At 37.6% G+C, this 24219-nt stretch overlaps 1 protein-coding gene and 1 pseudogene across 1 annotated transcript in view; one reads left to right on the top strand and one right to left on the bottom strand.

Moving 5' to 3' along the window:
- Positions 1–24219, bottom strand: part of SYN2 (synapsin II) — a 197844-nt gene that overhangs the window by 120501 nt on the left and 53124 nt on the right. The gene's annotated exons all lie outside the window — the stretch shown is intronic.
- The window catches only part of LOC119044780 (small integral membrane protein 15-like), a 32106-nt pseudogene continuing 21064 nt past the window's right edge, over positions 13178–24219 (top strand).

Below are 24219 nucleotides of genomic sequence, written 5' to 3'. Positions count from 1 at the left end.
AATGATTTCCAAATATTTATTTTGCACCCTGCTACTTTACTGAATCCATTTATCAGTTCTAGTAGAATTTTTGGTGGAATCTTTAGGGTTCTCTACATACAGTCTCACATCATCTACAAATAATGAAAGTTCCACTTTTCCCTTACCAATTCAGGTGCCTTTTATTTCTTCTTGTCTAATTGCTATGGCTAAGACTTCTAGTACCATGTTAAATAAGAGTAGTGAATGTGACTATTCCTGTTTTGTACCTGATCTGGAGGAAAATGTTTGTAGTTTTTGCCCACTGAATATGATGTTGGCTGTGGTTTTGTCATATATGACCTTTATTGTGTTGAGGTATGTTCCCTTAACTCTTACTTTGCTGAGAGATTTTTATCATAAATGGGTATAGCAATATATACCCATTTTTTAAAGGATTTTTATCAAATGCTTTTTCTGTATCTATTGATATATTGCTATATTGTGTACATTACATATATTGATTTGTGAATATTGTACCAATCTTGCATCCTCAGAATAAATCCCACTTGATCGTAGTGTATAATATTTTTAATAGTTACTTATTTATTTTTAGAGAGAAGGGAAGGGAAGAAGGAAGAAAGGGAGAGAAACATTAATGTGGTTGCCTCTCATATGCCCCCTATCGGGGACCTGGCCAGCAACCCAGGCATGTGTCCTGACTAGGAATTGAACCAACAACCCTTTGGTTCATAGGCCAGCACTCATTCCACTGCGCCACACCAGCCAGCATTGGTGTATGACATTTTTAATGCATTGCTAGATCCAGTTTGCTAATATTTTGCTGAGGATGTAGGCACCTATGTTCATTGAGGATATGGGCCATTAATTTTCTTTCTTCATAGTGTGTTTATCTAATTTGGAATTAAAATAATGCTGGTCTCCTAAAATAAGTTTAGGAATCTTCCTTCCTCTTGAATTTTTTGGAATAGTGTGAGCCCCTGATCCAGCCCCTGAATATAATGGCCTGGTCTTAAATAAGAAAGAATATTCAGAAGTCTTATTCTAGTCCTGTCTCATCCCTCCTACTCTCCAACAATGGTAACTCCCCCAGTTAATCATTTTTATTAATTTTTCATCTATCTTTCCAATGTTCCTTTTTGAAAATATAAATAAATGCATATTCATACTTTTCTCATTTCTTAAATAAAAGCATACTATACATACTACATTGTACCTTGCTTTTTCCACTTATATCTGGGAATTAAGTCTTCATTCCTTTTTATGGTTGTATATTATAACATTGAGTATATGTATCATAGTAATGGACATCTGGGTTTTTTCTCATTCTGTCAGTATTACAAATAATATGAACTTGAACCTTAATGCCTGAGAGGGAGAAATAAAACCCCAGGCCTGAACAGGCAGACATTGGAACTGAGACTCCTGTGTATAGCCAATGTAATAATAACAACAATAACAACAACAACTAACCTGAATATTAAAGCAAGAGAGGTATAATAACTAGACAACAATAACATAAATGGAAGATAGTAATTAGATTAAAACTGTGGAACTGTTCTAGAGGAGTATAAATAAATCGACTGCAAGTTTATAATTTTAAGAGTATTAATGCCCTGACAAGTATCACTAAGTTGGCTGGGCATCATTCCACAAAGTGGAAGGTTACTGGTTAGATTTCAGATCAGGGCCCATGCTGGGTTGAGGCTGATGTCCCCAGTCAGGGTGTCTATGAGAGACAATAGATGGATGTTTCTCTCTCACATTGATATTTCTCTCCCTCTCTTTCTCCCTCCTTTCCCCTCTCTCTAAAAGTAATACATGACACCTTTTTCTCTTTTTTCTTTTTTTAAAAAGAGTATTCACTAAAGGAATGCAAACAAAACATAGAACTCCGAAACTAATGATTAGGGGGAAACAATGAGAAAAAAACATGTGATCTGGTAGGAGGCAGGAAAAACAAAAAATAAATGAGGACTAGTAAAAGTAGGGTAGCAAACATAATACAAATAGTAGAAATTAATTCAACATGTCAGTAATTACAATAAAGGTAAAATTTCAAGTTAAGACAAAAATTCTCAGATTAATTTTTTAACTTATGTTATGTGGCTGTTTACAAGAGACATACCTAAAATATATAAACATGCCAAGGCTGAATATAAAGATACAAAAGATATATTAAGCTAAATATCACACAAATCTATCCAAGAAAATAAGAAATACAGGGAAAAAACACTGATGAAGAAATAAACAGGCTCATTTTATATATAATTAATAGTAGCAAGCTAGCAAAAAATATAACTACTTGGAAATATGTTTGGCTCTAATTCATAGCTTCCACATATATAAAGTAAATTGACAGAATTGCAAGCAGAAACTGACAAATCTACAATTGAAGTGGCAGATTTTTAACAAACATAACTAACTGACAAATCAAGAAGAAAATTATTAAGTTCATAAATATTTATGTGATAATTAGCAAGCTTGATCTAAGAAATGGTTCAATTACTAACTATATATATATATATATATATATATATATATATATATATTCTTCTTAAGCACACATGGAGCTATTTATAAAAATTGATTTATCTAAGGCTTTAAAGCCTCAACAAATGTCAAAGATTCAATCTCTGGCTCCAATGCACTAAGTTAGAAATCCGTAACAAAAATATTTTATAATATTCTGTTGTTTAGTTAAAGACAACAGCATGAACATAAATATTTAACTGTCAACTCCAGGTATCCAACTATAATAAATGTAAAGGGTTGCTTATTTTTGGTTTTCTTTTTTAGGTATAAACACACAAGGACAAAGAGAACAGAATAACAAACAACAACCATAAAAGTGTGGACACTGGAAAACAGGAGTGATAACCAACAGCGGACTAAAGAAAACTGAATCCTTTTAACACCTGGCCTATTTCACTCAGCATAATGCTTTCCAGTTCCATCCATGTTGTTGCAAAGGGTAGTAGCTCCTTCTTTCTCTCTGCTGCAAAGAATTCCATTGTGTATATGTACCACAATTTTTTGATCCATTCATTTACTGACAGGCACCTAGGTTGCTTCCAACTCTTGGCTATTGTAAATTGTGCTGCTATGAACATTGTGGTGCATAGGTTCTTTGAAATTGATGTTTTAGGATTTTAGGATATAATCCTAGCAGTGGAATTGCTGGGTTAAAAGGCAGGTTGATTTTTATTTTTCTGAGAAAATTCCATACTGTTTTCCATAATGGTTGTACCAGTATGCAATCCCACCAATAGTGAACTAAGGACCCCTTTTCCTTACAACCTCTCCAACATTTGTTGTTTGTTGCTTTTTTTATGATAGCCATCCTGACTGGTGTAAAGTGGTATCTCATTGTGGTTTTAATTTGCATCTCTCTGATAGCTAACGATATTGATCATCTCTTCATGTGTCTCTGGATATTCTGTATGTTCTCCTTGGAGAAGTGTCTGTTCAAGTCCTTTGCCCATTTTTTAATTGGGTTAGATGTCTTCTTAGAGTGGAGTCATGTCCTTTAACAGGAAGCTAAACAACAAAACAAACAAGCAAGCAGAATAAAACAAAGACACTGAAATAGAGAACAAGGGGACAGTGACCAGAGGGGAGAGGGAAGGGAATTTAAGGGGGAAAAAGGGGAGGGATTTGGAGGAACAAATATGAAGGACACAGGGATGAGAACTAAGGGGGGTGGAATGGGAGGGAGGTGAGGAGCACGGGGCGGGGGGGGGGGCTGTGATGGGAGAAATAGACAAAAAACTGTACTTGAAAAATAACTAAATAAAATTATTAAAAAAAAAAAAGAATCCATACTCTTGACTCAACATCAGCAATCAGCAGTTTAGCAATTGTACTTGCTTTGACAGGTTGCCATTTGGGATCTGAACATTTTTAGATTTTGCAATGAATTTTTAGGTCTCATTCTTAGAAACTAATAAATGTTTGGCATCTTAAAAAAAAACAAACCTGAATCCTAAACCAACAGACAAAAAAAGCAGAGAAGTGGCCTACTTTATATCAGAGAACCCCTCAAAAGCCCAGGTCTTTGGAAGTGGCATTACAGGTAAAGTCAAGCATATAAACAGAGAGTTAACACGCAATTAGGCCCTGGCTGGGTAGTTCAGTTGGTTAGAGCATTGTCCCTATACCCCAAGGTTATGGGTTTGATCCCCAGTCAGGGCATATAAAAGAATCGACAAATGAATGCATAAATAAATGGAACAACAAATGGTTTCTCTCTCTTGCTCTCTCTTCCTTCCCCTCTCTCTCTCAAATCAATAAAATAAAATAAAATAAAAAAGAAGCAATCGGGCCTCTATATCCTCTCCTACTACACTTAGTTCAGTAACAAATTCCCCTGACTGTTCTTAATCCAGGCAGACAATTAGAGTTTGTTCTCTGGAAAGGTTAAAAAAATGTTTTTTTGGCCTAGGACCACTAAGCACATCTGAAGGGAAGGACAGTTAACTAAAAATAGAATGGATTAAGGGAAAGTTTACTTTCTAACTACTGAAAAACCCCAGCCTATGCTACACAAAAATTTCAGAATTCTGGAAGCCATGATTATCTTCTCCCATGAAGAGGAGAGAGCTTTGTAAGATGTTCAAAGAAAAAAAAATGAAGATATTGACATATTGATCAGGTCTAGCTGGGTCACCCTACAGAGAGGCCCATAGTGTATAAGCTTGACCCAAACCCTTTATCAGCCTTCAATGACATATCTTTATATTTGAGTAGAGAGCTGAGAATAATATACATGTTAGTACACAATACAAAATGAAACCGATCAAACCTATGAACAGATCCAAAAAACAACCCAGAGAGAGACTGTAGGGGAAGTGAAAGCTTTAAAGTCTATCACTTATATCCTTAAGAAGATAATAGACCCATGACAGAAAAACTGGATGCAAATGGAATAATCAGAGAAAAACAAAGAGCTCTTGAAAGTTCAAATATACACAGTAGGAGCCCAGAAATAAACCCTCTCATTTATGATCCATTGATTTTTGACAAGGGTTCCAAGCTAAGTCAATAGAGAAAAAAGAGAATTTTCAACAAATAGTTCTGGGACAACTGTATATCCACGTACAAAAGAATTAATTTCAACTACTACTCCATACTGTATCCAGAAATTAATTCAAAATGAATCAAAAGCCTAAATGTAAGATCTATTATCTACACAACTCTTAGAAGAAAACCACCATAAATCAGTGTGACCTTAGATTAGACAATAGTTTATTAGATATCTCAAACACACAAAGGTAAAAATAAACAAACCTCATTAAAGCTAAAAACTTTGTGCCTCAAAAGACACTATCTATAAAGTTAAAAACTTTATAGTTTTTTATACTTACAACCCACAAAAGGGAAGAAAATATTTGCAAATCATATATATGAAAAGGGTACAGGATCCAAAATAAATAAAGACCTCCTACAGTTCAATAATAAAAAGACAAGAAAAAAATACAGCCAAAAGGTCTGAATAGACATTTCTCTAAAGAATATATACATGTAGCCAATATCATATAAAAAAGATGATCAATATCATTAACCATCGGGGAAATGCACATCAAAAGCACAAAAAGGTACCAATTCACACCACTAGGATCACTATAATCAAAGACAGACAGTAGAAGTGTTGACAAGGATATGAAAAAATTGGAACCCACATACACAGCTAGTGGGACAATAAAATGGTATAGTTGCCATAGAAATAGTTTGGCAATTTCCCAAGTGATTAACACAGAGTTACCATATGACCCAGCAATTCTACTCCTAAATAATGTACCCAAAAGAAATAAAAAATATATTCACAAAAAATTTATGAATACAAATTTTTCGCAGCATTATTTGTAATAGCCAAAACCCAAGTGTCCACCAACATTGCAGCATTATCTGTAATAGCCAAAACCCAAGTGTCCACCAACAGTTGAAATAAATGTCCATCAACTTTGGAAAATAATTTGGCAGTTCCTCAAAAGTTTAAAGATATATTTACCATATGAGCCAGAAGTCCCATTCTAAGATATATACCCAAGAGAATTTAAAACATATGTTCACACAATCTGTAGAATGTCCATACCAGCACTATTCATAATAGCCAAAAATGGAAACAACCCAGTGGCCATCAACTATGATAAATGGGTAAACAAAATGTGGTATATGCATACAATAGAATGTTATTCATCAATAAAACAGAATAAAGTTCTGATACATGCTAGAACATGATGAACCTTGAAAACATGTTAGTGAAAAAAGCCAGTCACAAGAAAACACGTATAATATAATTCTGTTTATATGAAATATCAAGAACAGGCAAATCTATAGAGACAGAAGGCAGATTAATGAATGCCTACGGCTGAGAAAGTGAGAGGAGACAGGGTGACTGTTAATGAGTAGAGTTTTTATTTGAGGTGATAAAAATCTTCTAAAAACTCAAGAGAAAAAAAAAAGAAAAGAAAGTTAGGATTAGTAAGTTCAAATCCAAATAACAGTACTTCCAGAAAGAGAAGCCAGAAAAATGTGTTGAGCCCTGAGTGATGTGGCACAGTGAGTTGGCTGTCATCCACAAACTGAAAGGTCACCAGTTCGATTTCCAGCCAGGGCACATGGCTCAGTTGTAGTTTAGGGCCTGCAAGAGGCAATCAGTTAATGTTTCTCTTCCTCTCTTTCTCTCCCGATTTCTCTGAAAACAAATAAAGAAAATCTTTAACAAAAGAAAAGAGGAAAGGAAGGAAGGAAGAAAGAGAAGGAGGGAGGAAGGAAGGGAGGCAAAAAATGTGTTGAAAATCAACAATGATAACAAACAAGCACTAGTGAGGACAAAATCTTTTGCACTATTGGTGGGAATGCAGACTTATGCAGCCACTGTAGAAAGCAGTATGGCAACGACTCAAAAAATTACAAATGGGTCTGCCTTTGGATTCAGTGATCCCACTTCTGGAACTGTACATGAAAGAATCCAAAACACTGATTCAAAAGAACATAAGCACCATTATGTTTATTGCAACATTATTTACAATTGCCAAGATATGGAAGCAGCCCAAGCACCATCAACAGATGAAAGGATAAAAAAACTATGGAACCTTTACACAATGGAATATTACTTGGATGTGAAAAAAAGAATATTTTAACCTTTGTGACAGTATGGATGGACCTGGAGAACATTATACCAAGTAAAATAAGCCAGAGAAAGACAAATACCATATGATTTCACTCATATGTGGAATCTAATGAACAAACTGCACTAACAAGGAAAATGGGGACAGACTCATAGATGGAGAGCAGGATGACAGCTAGTGGTAGGGAGACATTGGGGGTGGAGGGACTGAGTAAAAAGGAAAAAGAACTCATGAACATATATAACAGTGTTGTGATTACTGGGGGAGTAGGAGGATGTATGGGGACTAAATGGTAATGGAAAACATACAATAAAGATTAATTAAAAAAAAAAAAGAAAATCAACAATGAAAGAATTCAAGAAAATGTCTCAGAATTAAAGACTTCTTTCCAGACTGACAGGGCTCTAGAGAGTACAGCACAATAAATGAAAATAGATTCTCACCAAGGTTCATCATTATAAATTTCAGATCAGCAAACCAAAAAGAAAAATTCTAAAAGCTTCCAGGGAAGAGGCTGAGAACAGACCACATACAAAAGACCACAAATTAAACTGGCTTTGAACTTCCAAGAAACAATCCTGGAATCCAGAGGATAACTGAGCAATATCTCAAATATTCTAAGAAAAAAATGACTTCCAAACTAAAATTCTGAAGCCAGCAAACTATCAATTAAGTGTTAAAAATATTTTCAGACACGAAAGGTTGCTTGCTCATGCTCTTCTCCTTTTGGTACCCCTATGATGTGAATGTTGGACCTTTTGAAGTTGTCTCTAAGGCTGCTTACACTATCCTCATTTTGGGGGGGTCAGCTTGGGGCAGATCTCTTTTCTTCTTGCTGTTCTGAATGGTTGTTTTTTGCTTCCTTATGTTCCAAATCATTGATTTGATTCTCAGCTTCATCCACTTTACTGTTATTTTCCTGTATATTATTCTTTATTTCAATTAGTGTGCCCTTTGTTTCTGGCTGGATCTTTTTTATGCTGCTGAGGTCCTCACTAAGTTCCTTGAGCATCCTTATAACCAGTGTTTTGCACTCTGCATCTGATAGATTGCTTATCTTCATTTTGTTTAATATTCTGAAGTTTTGATTTGTTCTTTCATTGGGGCCTTGTTTCTTTGTCTCCTTATTTTGGCAGCCTCCCTATGTTTGTTTCTATGTATTAGGGAGATCCGCTTTGACTCCATGACCTAATGTAGTAGGTGTCATATAGGTGTCCAGTGGCACAGCCTCCCCTATCACACAACCTGGGTACTTGAGGTGTACCCTTTGAGGGGGCTGAGTACACAGTCCTCTTGCAGTTGATCCTTGGTTGCTATTGGCAGATTAATGGGAGGGATTTGTCCAGGCCAGTGAGCTGCCACGTGTGGCTGTCACCACTGACCACCAACCTCCACCTGCCATGGAGGACCAGCTGTGCAGGAGCAGGTGGTGGTGCTCTGACGTGGTCTGTAGCTGTCCACTGAGTACACTGACCCTGGGTTTTCCCAGGAGGTGTAGCCAAGGTCAGTCCCTACCTGTGTTTTGCTCAGGGCCACCCTTACTGAGCTATAAAGCAATCTAAGATGGCTGCTACTTGTACTGGCCTTGCCTTTCCCAGGTGAAGCCAAGCTGTGAATCTAAGCTGGCTGCTGCTACTGCCAGGCCTGGGGCTCATGAGGTCAGCTTTTGCTTGTTTGAGACGATTTAGGATGTTGTGAAACATGAGCCAAGACCAGCCACTCATATGGAAAAGTGGCTTGGATGGGTCCATAAGCTGGGTGGGGCTGAATCTGTGGGGATCTCCAAGGCCAGGCTGGTGGAGCCTCAGATATGGTACCAGTTTGCCGGCTCTGTGGCTCTGTTGGGGAAGGGCTCAGAAAGAGACAAATGGCCTCCATTCATCATGATGCCAGACACCCCAGTTTCTCCCAGTATGCCACTGTTGCCTTTTAGGCTACTACCTCCATGCTGAGCAGAGGGATTAAGTCTGAGTAGGTGAGTCCATGTGTGGGTTCTTTAAGAGGAATTGCTTGAGACTCCAGAGTTTTTTCCACTGACTCAATCCACACTGGTTTTAGCAGCCAGAAGTTGTGGGGTCTTATCTTTCTGACTAGAACCCTGGGCATGAGGTGAGGACTTGGTGTGAGGATGGGACTCCTTGCTCCCCAGACATCCCTCCTGAATTTTTGTCTACCACACATGGGTGAGGGACCAGCCCATTCTGCATCTGCACCCCTCCTACCAATCTGGATGGATGTGTTTTCTTTAATTCCATAATTTACAGACTTCCATTCAACTCAATTTCTGAAGGTTCTGAGTGATGGTCATTCTACATTTTAGTTGTAATTTTGACGTGATCGTGTAAAGAGGCAAGCCATGTCTGCCTGTTGCCTTCTTGACTGGCAGTCTCTGAAGTAAAAATTTTAATTCACTTTTTTTCAATCCTCACCTGAGGACATGCTTATTGATTTTAGAAAGAGGGAAAGAAAAGAAGAGAAGGTGAGAAACATCAATGTGAGAGAGACACATCTATCAGCTGCCTCTCATATGTGACCCAACAGGGGACAAACCTATATCCCATTTGGTTAACAGGATGATGCTCCAACCAAGCAAGTCACACTGTCTAGGCCCTAATTCACATTTTAACTTAAAAATTTTAAAGAATGCTTAAGAGGTGAAAACATGAAGACACTGAGAAGTTTTTCTAGAAAAGGAACAGGAAACTGGGTGGTAGCTACATGGAGTATGAGAGTCAAGGAAGGTTTTTAATGTGAAATTTAAAATGAGTTTAGAGTTTATAATATGCTGGTGAGAATGATTCAGTAGAGAGTGAGAACCTGATGCCATTTGGAATGCCCCGGAAATTATCTCTGAAGTTTCATTTATAGCAGCATAAAGCTTCAAAAAGACCTAAGTATATAACCTTCTACCTTTGACAATTTTCTGAATAGCATCAGCACCAACTACAATTAGGTCCTTAGGCTGGACCTATGTGACTACATATAAACCTTGCCACATACAGCTCTAAAGACCCTAAAGTGAATCTATCCAGGAGGTAACACTAATGACAATGCTTAAAGAGCTAAATGAAGAGGCAATGTTTGCAGAAGTACTATCTGGGAGAAAATATTCTCTCAGTGATCTAGGCTCAAGCTATGAATGTGATTGTGATTCTTCATACTTAGATCACACATCGGTAATTCCAAGCAAATCTGGTCATCTTCAACCTAGTAGTTAAGGCATATAAGCTCTCAAATGTTAGTTCTAGAAAGGACTGTAGCAATCACCTTGTCGAAACTCCTCAGTGTGAAGATGAAGAATCTAAAGACCTGACCGGTATAGTGATTTTCTAAGTTAAAAGATCAAAACTTCTGTGTAAAATGTTGTAATCAGATTTTTAACAACAACAATTTTACTGTTTCAAAAATAAAAATCAGAGACATGGTCAGAACCAGAAAGAACTCCAAGTTCAATGCTCTATTTGCTTCTACTCTAGCCTTTCATTGGTAACACATTTATACATTTGCTATCTCGTCCCAGAATGCCTGACAATCTTATATTACTGTATCAGTGTATACTACAAAGGTTATAGTAACTCAGGTGATAAGTGAGCCCAATAAAACACTACAGATTTTGACACAAGGGTAGCCATTTATTTGCCCAGGCCCTACACAAAGTCCTAAGATATTGGTATATGCAAACAGCTTACGATGCTTGCAGCAGAGAAAAGCCTATGTACTTTTCAACAATCCTTAGTATTATGTAAAATAAATTCACCTTCCTGTCTTTTAGTAAAAAATGACAGTCTGATCCAAACTTGAAAATATAAAGAGCAATGACTCCATATACAGAAACATACACCTGGAAAAATGTTCAATTAAAAAAATGTATTAAGATTCTAACAGGTATTCAGCCCTGTGTAAAATGCTCTGCAAAATGTAAGGGATTAAGGACAATTTCTGCTGTCGGAGAGCTTTCACACAGTGGTAAAAGACTGATACAAATACTTGCTTTATGACCTTACAAATTATATAGTTCTTTCATTTTGCAAGTGGAAAAACCGAGTCTTAAAAAACAAATAGTGAGTTACTGTCCCAGCCTACATGAGAACCCAAGTTAGATGACTTCCTAATCACTGTTCTTAACACACTGGATTTACCCATGAGTAATAACTGTGAGTAACCAATAGCACCCATGAGCAAGTTTAATCTTTAAATCCTCCCCTAAGAGATTTAAGAGTGCTACCAACACTCTACAATAGAGAAAAAGAAAAATATAAATACTGATGGTGTTAAGGCAAGAAAAATAGCAGCAGCAGAAAATAATGAAGCCAAAGGAAGAACAGTACAGTCATATGCCATAAGGTTCTATATACAGTTGTTAGTGATAAACAATAAGTTTGGCACTCAGCTTCTATACAAAAAGCAATGAGAAAAAAAAGCAATCATATTTGTAGGCTCATTAAATAAAAACAAAACCATTTAGTTGGGAGTAGCTGAACTACACCTCGTAAGAACTAGAGTGGATTTCTCCTATATATTCTCCCATATGACATATGACTATCCCAAATAATGCACACACATGTATATATTCTAAAAGATTCTTTTTTAAATTTTAATTTTCAATTACAGTTTACATTCACTATTATTTTGTATTAGTTTCAGATGTAAAGCATAGTGGTTAGACAATCAAAAACTTTACAAAGTTTGTTTCAAATATCTCAAATACCCCCAGTATTTCAAATATACACCTGGCATCATGCATAGTTATTACAATATCATTGGCTTTATTTCCTATGCTGTACTTTACATACCTGAGACTATTTTGTTGCTACCAATTTGTAGTTAATTCCTTCACCTATTTTATCCAGCCCCCCAACTCACCCTTTCGCAACTGTCAGTCTGTTTTGTTTATTCATTTATTTTGCTTTTTAGATTTCACACATAAATGAAATCATACAATATCTGTCTTGAGCTCTCAAACATATTTCACTTAGCAGAATATTCTCTAGGTCCATCCATGCTGTCACAAAAGGGAAAATTTTCATTCTTTTTATGGCAAAATAATATTTCATTGTATTATGTGCAATGGGGAATAAATGTGCTATACTTACATAAAGATACCTATATTAATCTTAGTAATGTTAAACCCAGCTTGTTACTCTAACTTGATCTCTGAAAACTAAAATTTGAATGCTAAAAGTTTTTTTCTCCATATCCTGTACTAGAATCAGCAATTTCAGTTCCTGTATGAACATAAGGAACAGCATGACCTCAATGCTCACAGACACAGGAATTTAATCTAATGGCCAACTCAAGGACACTGACTATGAAATTTATACCAGGACCAGCAAGGATACTGCTTGCACTCCACAGCCCCATCCCTGATTTTTTTGTTCTGCTTTCCCTCTCCCCTCACTGAGGGGAGATGTTAAGATAGGTTCTGCCCTCACTAAGATGTTAAAATAGGCTCTGGGTATAATCCATAATGGTTACACTTCTCTTCCTGCCAGAATCAAGATGGGGTTTTCCTAGGATCTTCACAGTGAAATACCAACAAAGATTCCATCTTGATTCTGCTCCAGGTAAACAGACCTCAGCTTTGGCTTTCTGGATTTCCCTGTCTCTCCATATTTTGGGGTAGCAATCTCAATTCTCTGATTAAAAAAAAAAAAAACAAACTTCCTACTGATTTTTTTTGCTTTCCAAGAAAGTTACTGTTTTTCCTTTTGGTCAGCTATTTATTGTGTAAAGTAGAAGTGAAGACTTCTAAACTCTTTACATGTCAGAGCTGATACCTGCTGCTTGCAGTTCAATCAACTGTGAGGAATGTATCACTTGGGATGTATCTCTTGGGCAATGTATCACTTACGGTGTATGTAACAGGGAGGTAGCTTTATATATGCCTCAGTGGTAGAATCCAGATTTTGGTCTAATACTAAGAATCCCTCATAAAAATTGGTGACAATCTGGGGCTCAAGTGCTATCAATAGAGGATAGTTTTCCAAGATGAGAAAGTAGTTGGAGTCGGCATGAAAATGGAATGAGAAGGGACTCAGGAAATGGTGCAAGGTGGGATGATAGGGATGACAAAGGTGAGTACTCTGTCAGCACTGACATGACACTCCATAGAATATTTTGACTAGGTCATGAAGAGCAAAATTATCAAATAAATCTCCAGCACTCATGCTCCCTTCTGGGTTTTTCTCTGCCCATCCCTCTCTCCTTATTTCAGCACTGCCTTTTATTCCCTTCCCCAACACTTTTATTTTGACTTAGTTACTGGGTCCACACTGATATGTTAAAGCTTAATTGTTATCAGTAGTGCTGAACTAGAATAAACGCAAATAATAGAGGCAAATTGTGCATAATTGTAAGGAACAGTTTGCTTCAGGAAAGAGTTTCCTGCCGCTGGCATATTAAACAAAAAAGGGAACAATCGCTTGTCAGGAAAAGATGGAAATTACTGTTATCTTAAGCTACACAAACATAGAAAGGTTAATGACTGGATAACTGATGCTCATTCTAGAAAAAAATCCAGTCTTTATTCCTCTCTTTAGTCCTTTACTAGATACACACAGCATAACAGCATATATTAATGTCTTTGATAATGCTGCTGAGAATCATTCAGAAATCATTTGTTAGAAAAAATGTCAAGATCTCCAACTTACATCAGAATTCTGTTTCAAAAACATGCAAATGGTCTACCAAATAAACCTCCAAATGGCCAACTGATTTCTATATATCCTTAATAGCCACTATAGATAAAAAATACCAATAAGTGAAGAAATAAAGTGAAAATAAATAAGAATCAAATTCTAGGTAGATGCACTTAAAAAATGAAGAGATTGTGATTCAGAAAGGTTGGGTAGGACTTAGGAAGTGTGCTCTTGGCCAGGGATGTATGCTTTTAAAAGTAAACATCTAGGTGATTTTGATATTAAGTTAAAATACCATACTTGAGAAGCCATTCTCTAAAATGCTCAAAATAAAGAATATGTTTCAAGTATATTCATGTAATTATTTTTAGCTATAACACTCTTTTAAAATTACAGAACCAACCTTAAAACAATACAAAAATACTGAAAGTCAACTGCAATTGAAAAATAAAATAAAATAAAATCACAGAACAAACTCAAATATGCTTAGTTTAAGTATTTTCATTAATTTTTTTCATGAAATCTTCCCTCATTGTCTCACAGTAAAGAGGAGTGGAAAAATCAAACACAGAGAGAACAGAAGAGGTCAGCTCCCTGTAAATTAAAAGTACAAATAAAGTTACCAAGGATGGCAGCATAAATAAAAGTAGGACTTGCTGCCTCCTATAACCACTCCAAAATTACAACTAAACTACAGAACAACCATCATTCACAACCACCTGAAATCTGGCTAAATGGAAGTTCTACAACTAGGGAATTGAAGAAGGAGGCATATGGAGACTGGTAGGAAGGGCAGAGACATGGAATGAGCTTGTCCCACACCCACATGTGGCAGATAAAAATCAGGAGGGATTATCTCAGATATGGAGGTCTCCCACAAGAAGGAGGGGTCCAAGACATACACCAGGCCACCCAGCCCAGGGTTCCAGTGCCAGGAAGAGAAGTACCCATAATGTCTGCCTGTTAAAACCAGTGGAGATTGAGGCTAAGGGATACAGAGGGCTTCTGGAGTCCCAGACTATTCCTCTTAAAAGACCCATGCACAGACCTAATTAGGACTCACTCTCCCTGAGTTCCAGCACTGAGACAGCAGCTTGAAAGGCACCAAAGGTGTACAGAGAAGAACTGAATTGTCCAACATCATAGGGAGAGCTGGGGACAGCTTTCTCCCAGATAGAAGTTCTGGCAGGCCAAAGGAGGCCACATAGATGAGCCCTCCCCCTACAGAGCTGGCAGGCAAGCACCATATCTGAGACTTCATCAACCTGGTGTACACTGTTTGCCCCACCCCACCCAACTTTTGGGCCTGTTTTCAGTGAGTGGTTTTTCCACAGAATGGCCTGTCTTAGCTCATGCTTCAGATTTCCTAAAATCTCTCAAAGATGCAGCATCTGGCCTCAGCATGCCCTGTACCTCTCCCTAAGTGGTCCCAGGCCCAGCATTAACAGCAGCCACCCTTGGTTCACAATTTAGCCTTAGCTGGGCACCACCAAGCCCAGCACAGAAAGGAGCCGTCTGCAGACTACTTTGTGGTTCATGCCAGATGACTCTGGAAAAACACAGGTGGTAGCTGACCATGACCTTACTGCCAGAAAAGCCCCAGAGCCAGCATACCCAATGGGCAGCTTTAGACCACAATGAAGCACAATCACCCAACTACCTTCGTAAGCAACAAACTCAAGGGGTGGAATCAGTGGGCACCAGAGCCCCACAGAAGTAAGTCCTGCTCTGTGGGGTAGGCCCCTGCCAGATGATCATCTATGGCTGTTGGTGGTCAAAACCAGTCCATGCAGCAACCTGGCCTGGGGGTAAATCCCTCCCATTTATTTGCCTAGAACAATGAAGGCTAAACTACAACAGGAGTGTATATGTACATGGGAGAGTATATGTGGTGAGTGTAACTGGAGGGCCTAGCTTGGGTGATTGGGAGGCCATGCCACTGGGCTCTATAGAACACCTACTATATTAGGCCATTCCACCAAGCCTAGGAGACGGTAGCAGCTCTGCCTAATACATAGAAACAAACACAGAAAGGCTAAAAGGCTGACAAAATGAGGAGATGATGAAACATGTCTGAAATAAGAAACACCCTCCAGAAAAAGAACTAAACAAAATGGAGATGAGCAATCTACTAGATGCAGAATTCATAACACTGGTTATAAGGATGCTCAATGAACTTAATGAGAACCTCAACAGCATTAAAAGGACCATTCAGAAATAAAGGATACACTAACTGAAATGAAGAATAATTTACAGGGAACCAATAGTAGAGTAGATGAAGCCAAGAATCAAATCAGCAATTTGGAATATAAGGAAGTAAAAAACACCCCATCAGAACAGCAAAAAAAAAAATCAGGATAGTGTAAGACCCTTGGGACAATTTTGAGCATAACAACATTCACATCATGGGGGTGCCAAAGGACAAGAGAGAGCACAAGAAACTGAAAACCTATTTGAAAAAATGACAGAAAGCTTCCCTAACTTGCTGAGAAGTAGACATACAAGTCCATGAAGCACAGAGTCCCAAACAAGATGAACTTAAAGAGGTCCATACCAAGACACATCATAATTAAAGTGCCAAAGATTAAAGACATCAGAGAATCTTAAAAGCAGCAAGAGAAAAGCAGGGAGTTACCTACAAGGGAGCTCCCTTAAGACTGTCAGCTGATATCTAAAAAGAAACTTTGCAGGACACAAGGGATTGGCAAGAAATATTCAAAGTGATGAAAAGCAAAATCTTACAACCAAGATTATTCTTACCAAGCAAAGCTGTCATTTAGAATCAAAGGACAGATAAAGAGTTTCTCAGACAGGAAAAAACTAAAGGAGTTCATCACCACTAAACCAGTATAGTATGAAATGTTAAAGGGTCTTCTTTAAGAACAAGACAGGAAAAAGATAAAAATATGAACAATAAAATGACAATACACACATACTGTCAACAATTGAACCTAAAAAACAAAATAAATGAAGAAGAAAAACAAAAATAGACCCATAGAGAACATTTTGATGGTTGCCAGAAGGGGAGGGCATTGATAAAGTGGGTGAAAAAGATGAAGGGATTAGTAAGTGCAAATTGGTTTTTACAAACTAGTTATGGGATGTAAAATAAAGCTTAGGGAATATAGTCAATAATATTCTAATAATTACATATGAGGTCTGATGAGTGTGAGATTTATCAGGATGATCACTTAGTAGGTTATATAATATCTAATCACTGGGTAATGTATATCTGAAACTAATAGAGTAATGTTAGTCAACCGTAATTAAAAAATGACTTTAGAGGACTTCTGCCAAGGTGGAGGCGTAGGAGGAAGCACTGCACACCCTCGCAGAACTAAGTTTAAAAACAACAAAGTTTTAGCAACAAAAACGCAGCCAAACCACAGATAATTGAACTACATGGAAGTCTGACAACAACAAACCCTTCAGCCAAACCGGTGAGAGGGGCAGAGCCAGCAGCAGAGGGGTCGGGCAGGAAAGATCCACCAGACCGACCCAGGCACCCAGGCGTGCGACCCAGGTGCGCTAGCAGCTGTGGGCGGATCCCAGGTGTGAAGAAGTGGGTGGATCCACTGAGGGTGCAAGGCAGTGGACCCACTGAGGGCTGATCTCAGTCACACATTGGCGCACAGATAAACCGGTGAAGGAGCTAGCAGTGAAACAGACCCGCAAAGGCCCCAGCCGCAGGAAGCAGCAGAGGGAACTGCCATTTTCCCTCACTGACCCCGCCTCCACATAGTATAACAAACCAACGACCTGGGTGGCCCCACCCTGATGAGCAACTAAGGATCCACTCCTCATACTTAACAGGCACAAAGAGATCAAAACATGGCTCAAGAACAACTCAGAGCCCCAGAGCCCATAAATCTAAGCGACAAAGAAACAGCCAAACTTTCAGATGCACAGTTCAAAACACTGTTGATCAGGATGCTCACAGAACTGGTTGATTTTAGTCACAAATTAGAGGAACATATGGAAGCTAAACTAATTGAAATGAAGGGAAATACACAGGAAACCAATAATAATGGAAAGGAAACTGGGACTGAAATCAAAGGAGTAGACCAGAAGGAGGAAAAAAATGACCAAACAGAAAAGGATGAAGAAACAAGAATTCAAAAAAAGGAGGAGAGGCTTAGGAACCTCCAGGACATCTTTAAACGTTCCAACACCCAAATTATAGGGGTACCAGAAGGGGAAGAGGAACAGCCACCAGTGGAAAACTTATTTGAACAAATAATAAAGGAGAACTTCCCCATTCTGGCAAAGGAAATAGACTTCCAGGAAATCCAGGAAGCTCAGAGACTCCCAAAGAAGTTGGACCCAAGAGGGAACACACCAAGGCACAGCATCATTACATTAGCCAAGATTCAAATGAAGGAGAGAATCCTAGAAGCAGCAAAAGATAAGGGGATAATCACCTACAAAGGAGTTCCCATCAGACTGTCAGCGGACTTCTCAAAAGAGACCTTACAGGCAAGAAGGGGCTGAAAAGAAGTATTCCAAGTCATGAAATCCAAAGGCCTATATCCAAGATTGCTCTATCCAGCAAAGCTTTCAATTAGAATGGAAGGGCAGATAAAGTGCTTCTCAGATAAGATCAAATTCAAGGAGTTCATCATCACCAAGCCCTTATTATATGAAATGTTAAAGGGACTTACCTAAGAAAAAGAAGATAAAAAAGATGAACAGTGAAAGGACAGCAAACTCAGTTATTTAGAACCACACCTAAAGCAAAAGCAAACTAAGATGACAGCTAGATCAGGAGCAGAACCATAGAAATGAAGATCACATGGAGGGTTAGCAACAGGGGAGTGGGAGAAGGAGAAGGGAGGAGAAGGTACAGAAAATAAGTATCATAGATGGTAGGCAGAAAATAGATAGGGGGAGGACAAGAATAGTAGGGTAAATATAGAATCTAAAGAATTTGAGACATGTGGTCATAAACTAAAGGGGGGAATTGTGGGGGAGGGGTGTGCAGGGTGGAGGGGAATGAAGGGGGGAATAGAACAACTGTAATGGCATAATTAATAAAATATATTTGTTTAAAAATGACTTTAAAATTAATTAATTTAAAAGTTGATCAAGAAAAAAGAGCTGCAAAACTTATTTTCCAAGGCATTTAAGATATTGCTCCCTGGCATATATCCTCAGTTTGGCTCAAATAAACTCTTAGCAAAAAATTTTAAATATATAAATAAATGATCAACAGATAAAATGCTAAGAAAAATAAATCAAAATCAAAATTAAAAACTACACACTATTAAAATCTAAACCTACAAATACTGGCATTTGTCTTTCTCTGACCTGCTTATTTCACTTAGCATAATACTCTCTAGGTCCATCCATGTTGTAGCAAAAGGTAAGAGTTCCTCCTTTTTTACTGCCATTTAGTATTCCATTCTGTAAATGTACCACAGCATTTCTATCCACTCATCTACCAATGGACACTTGGATTGTTCCAGATCTTGGCTATTGTAAATGACATTTATGACCACAGAGGTGCATATATTCTTCTGAATTGGTGTTTTGGGATTCTTGGGAATATATTCTAAGAAGTGGGATTGCTAGGTTAAAGGCAAGTCCATTTTTATTTTTTGAAGGAAGTTCCATACTGTATGATCTCACTTACATGTAGAATCTAATGAACAAAATAAACTAATGAACACACTAGAAACAGAGGCATAGATACATGGAAAAGAATGACAGCTGTCAGAAGGGAGTGGGGAGAGGGGACTGGAAGGAAGGTAAAGGTATTAGCAAAAGAACATATATAAAAGATCCATGGACACAGACTACAGTGTGGTGATAGCCTGAGAGAGGAGAGGAGTGGGGACTGGGTGGAGGTGGATAAATGGGAAATAGTGGGTACAACTGTAATAGCATAAACAATAGAAAAATAAAAAAAAATAATTTAAAAAACTATAAATATAAACCCAACTTTCTAAAATCAAACAGCAGGTAACAATAGAGAACTAGACTTAAGGTGGTAGGCATGCAGTAAAGTACATAGATGTCAAATTATAATCTTGTACATCTGAAAACTATATAATTAACCAATGTTGCCAATAAAATTTTAAAAATAAAATAAAACTGCAGCCAATGAAACCTACAGACATGTCTAATCCAAATTTATTTACTGTTCATGGCTAAAGTCAACACTGCATAAAATATTGAAAATAAAATACCTTCTTGTACCTTGTATTTCTATATGTTTAAGATTGTTCTGGTATTGCTCAGCAGCTAGACTATACTTGAAACTCATTTCAAATATCTTTACTCATGTTTCACTAGAAAAATAGTTTCCCTTAAAACAGGAGATTTAAATATTATCTTATTTTCAAATCTGATGTTATCTTCTCAGAACTATCATTTTTTTCTGTTAGAATGAGTAATATAGTTGGTATTTTTAAGGTAGAGCAGTGGATGAAGAGAATTTAATATACACATTTCCAAATAATATTTAATACACACAAAGCACATAACTTTTCAGAAGAGTTACTAACTAAAGCATAGATATTACAGACATTGAATTTAGAAAAAATTAGTGTACAACCTACACTTCCACTTGCCAACAGCAGCCAATGAGAAAAGCAGAAGTCTGCACTTTGGAACCAGATCAGGTTTGGGCTTGAATACCTACTCTGCTACACATTACCAAGAGTGAGTTATTTAACGTCCCCGAGGCTCAGTTAAACAGGGATAGTAATTTTGAATATTAAAATAACATCTTTGAAATGCCCTAGACCAGAGCCTGACATAGAGTAGTTAAAAGGAAAAAAACTTTAAAAATATATAAAACTCCTTTCTTTCTCCTCTCTGTCCACTAAGCCTCTTGTTCATTAGTTTGGATGACAGAAGATGTTCTTTTCTTTAACTTTTATGTTGTAAATAAAGATACAAGAATACACAATCAAAGATACAGAAGACCACACCAAAAAATATATAATGCTTAATGAGTTCAATGAGTTGGTGTAAGGCAAACACCTATGTATCCACCATCTAGGTTAAGAAACAGAATTTTGCCTTCCACTCCAGCAAGTCACCAAGTACCCTATCCCAACTCTAACTTCCTTCCTTCCTTCAAAAGTAACCTTTGTCCCGATGTTCATAATAACCACTTCCTTATACTTACACCAAAGTGTACATTCTTAGACACTATAGTTTAGAACTACCCATTAAAAAAAAACACTGTATGTGTCTTCTAAATTCCTTTTGATCCACAGGTTTCCACCTTTATCTGTTTCTTGTCCATATGACTGATCTGTTACAGAATCTAGAGGGTCTAATTCATAGGCAGAATTCCATAAGGAAGGTCAGCGTGTTCCTCAACCCTTTGTGTTTCCTACAAATTGACAGCTGGATTCAGGGGATTGATTAGACTCATGTTAGATCCCTTTATGTTCTTTATCAGGAACTCATAATGGTTACTTATTTCTCTTTTTGTGATGTTAATAGTTGTTGATGTCCAATGCCTAGGTATTTTAATTCACTAAAAGTTGCAGTGCATCCAAGATGGCAGAGGAGTAAGTACAAGCTACATTAACCTCCTCCTAGGAGGAATCTGGATTTACAGCTAAATTGTAGAGAAATCATCCAGAATAACCAACTGAACAATAGCTAGAGAGAGGCCTTATAAACAAAGACAGAAGAAAACACTTCACTACAATGAGACTGGTATGGAAGGCAGAGGAGATGCAAGAGGGCTGGCTGGATTCATTTGAGTCTTGTTACCTTCCCTTCACTGATGGTTTCCTGTATATTTTCCTTTATTTCACTTTGGATAGTCTTCATTTCTTCCTTCATTTTATGACTGAACTCAACCATTTCTGTGAGTATCCTTATTACGTGTTTTGAACTCTGTATATAATATGTTGCCTATTTTCCTCATTGCTTAGTTCTTTTTCTGGAGTTTTCATTTGTTCTTTCACTCGATCCATATTTCTTTGTCTCAGTGCACCTGTCAGATTGTAAGGGGCAGAGCCTTAGGTATTCACCAGGGCAGGGCAACTCTCTTTGCTGCATTGTGGGACTGTATGTGGGGGAGGAGTCAGGGAGGGAACAATGCCACTCACACTGCTCTTGTCCCATTTTCCATCACTTCTCTTGCTTCCAAGCATATTATGCCTTCTCGGGTGCTGATTCCCAGGTGGGTGGGTTTATGTACATTCTAGGATTTCATGGGCCTCTCCAATGAACTCTCCTGAGACAGTAGGAATTTCTCCTGCTACTACAACCCCCACAGCTTCTTACCATTCAGAGGTTTTCAGTCTTTAGTTTCTTGTGCTGGAACTCTGGGTTGTACAGTCTATCTCGCTTCCCATTTGTTCCTCCTGGCTTATCCACACACAGAAGTGGGACCACCCTGTCAGCCAGCCCCTGTGTAGCCCACAGTCTGTCGCCTTGCCACATATCCTCTCTGGCCCCAGCTGCCCATCTCTACCCTTCCTAGCAGTGTGGATGAATGTTTCCACACTGCTAGGATGAATGCTTTAACTCCTTGGTTGTCGGATTTCCATGCAGTTTGACTTTCTGGCACTTCTGGTTGATTTTTGTTTTTAAATTGCTTGTTATCTTTCTTTTGGTTGTGCAAAGAAGCGAAGCATTTCTACCTATGCCCCCATCTTGGTCAGAACTCTAAATATCTGTTTAAATATAATACTATATGCTTCCCTCTCCTACTCTATTATGCCTTCTTCCCTCATTTTTTTACTTACAATGTAAATTTTTCTTTCTCTCTTTCCCTTGTCTCTATTCCCTACTCTTATTATTGCTCCTCCTTAAACCCTCTCAAAATAATTTTTCTTTCAGTTAGTCATCTCATATTCATTTTTCCTTCCTTATAATAGTCTTAATCTCTTTACACTCTTATTTGTGTAAAGAGATTAATACTGGCTCATTTACTGTCAATAATGTGATTGTGGGTATGGGTTAGTTATGTGGGTGTGGGTTTGTTTCTTGGGCTGTTTCATTTTATTCTTGCAGCACCTGTACAACAGCATACAAAATGTGGTGGGCAGAGTGATTCTCAGTCACTGGAGGAATGAACCCATCAATAACAATCCAACAACTGAAATCCAATTATAACCAGAGAATTAATAAATGGCATAAAGCACATTCCAAGAGCATCAAGTTCAGGAGACCAAGGAGATTGTATCACTTAATACCACAGTTCTCCTACCATAGGAGGTCACACTATGAAGACAGGGAGTCAAAGCTGGGGTAACAAAGAAGCAACCCTCAATCAAAATTATAGGAAGAAACACCAGAAAGAGTGCTAAATGAAATGGAAGCAAGAAAACTATCAGATATTGAGTTCAAAATAATGGTTATAAGGATGCTCAATGACCCCAGTGAGAACTACAAAGAACTCCAGGGAAGCTACAAGAAACTTACTATAAACTATACCAGTGTGAAAAAAGAGATAGAAGCTATCAATAAGAGTCAGAAGGAAATGAAGAATACAATATTTGAGATGAAGAACATAGTAGAAAGAATTAAAAGCAGGTTAGATGAAGCAGAGAATTGAGTCAGTGAGCTGGAAGATATGGTAGAGAAAACTCCCAAATGGAGCAACAAAATGAAAAAAGACTCAAAAAGAATGAAGAGTGTTTAAGGGAGCTGTAGGAAAACATGAAATTTAATAATATTCATGTCATAGCAATACCAGAAAGAGATAAGGAAGATCAAGGGATAGAAAACCTGTTTGAAAAAGTAATGACAAAAAAACCCAAAAACCTAAGATCGTGAGAGAAAAAGTCACACAAGTCCAGGAATCACAAAGCATCCCAATGAAGATTAACCCAAAGACGCCCACTCTAAGACACATCATAATTAAAATTACAATTTGGAAAACAGCTAGTAACATACAAGCAAGCTCCAATAGGGCTCTCCTCAACAGAAACACTATAAGCCAGAAGAGAATGGCAAGAAATATTCCAAGTAATGAAAAGCAAAGATCTGCAACCAAGATTACTCTACCCAGCAAGCCTCTCATTTAAAATGGAAGGTGAAATAAAAAATTTCCCAGATTTAAAAAAACAGGCTTAAAGAATACATTTCCACCAAATCAGCGAGATGTGCTAAAGAGACTGCTTTAAGAAAATGAAGAAAAAGAGAGGGATAGATAGAAACACAGGTACAAAGGGAAAAATGGCAATAAATAAGTACTTACCAATAACCTTCAATGTAAATAGATTAAGTGCTCCATTCAGAAGACGTAGAGTAGCTGAATGGATAAGAAAATAGGACCTACATATATGCTGTCTGCAAGAGACCCACCTCAGAACAAAAGATCTACACAGACTGAAAGTGGAGGAATAGAAAAAATATTCCAAGCAAACAGACATGAAAAAAAAACCTGGGGTAGTAATACTTATATCAAACAAAATAGATTTCAAGACAAAGGCCATAAAAAGAAACAGAGAAGGATACTACAGACAGACACTATGTATACTTAAAGAAATAAT

The sequence above is a fragment of the Artibeus jamaicensis genome, unplaced genomic scaffold (genome assembly GCF_021234435.1).
Source record: "Artibeus jamaicensis isolate MK-2021 breed Jamaican fruit bat unplaced genomic scaffold, CSHL_Jam_final contig_519, whole genome shotgun sequence".
Taxonomy (NCBI): Eukaryota; Metazoa; Chordata; class Mammalia; order Chiroptera; family Phyllostomidae; genus Artibeus; species Artibeus jamaicensis.
The sequence above is the reverse complement of the archived record's forward strand: the minus strand, read 5'-3'. Positions and strand labels throughout refer to the sequence as shown.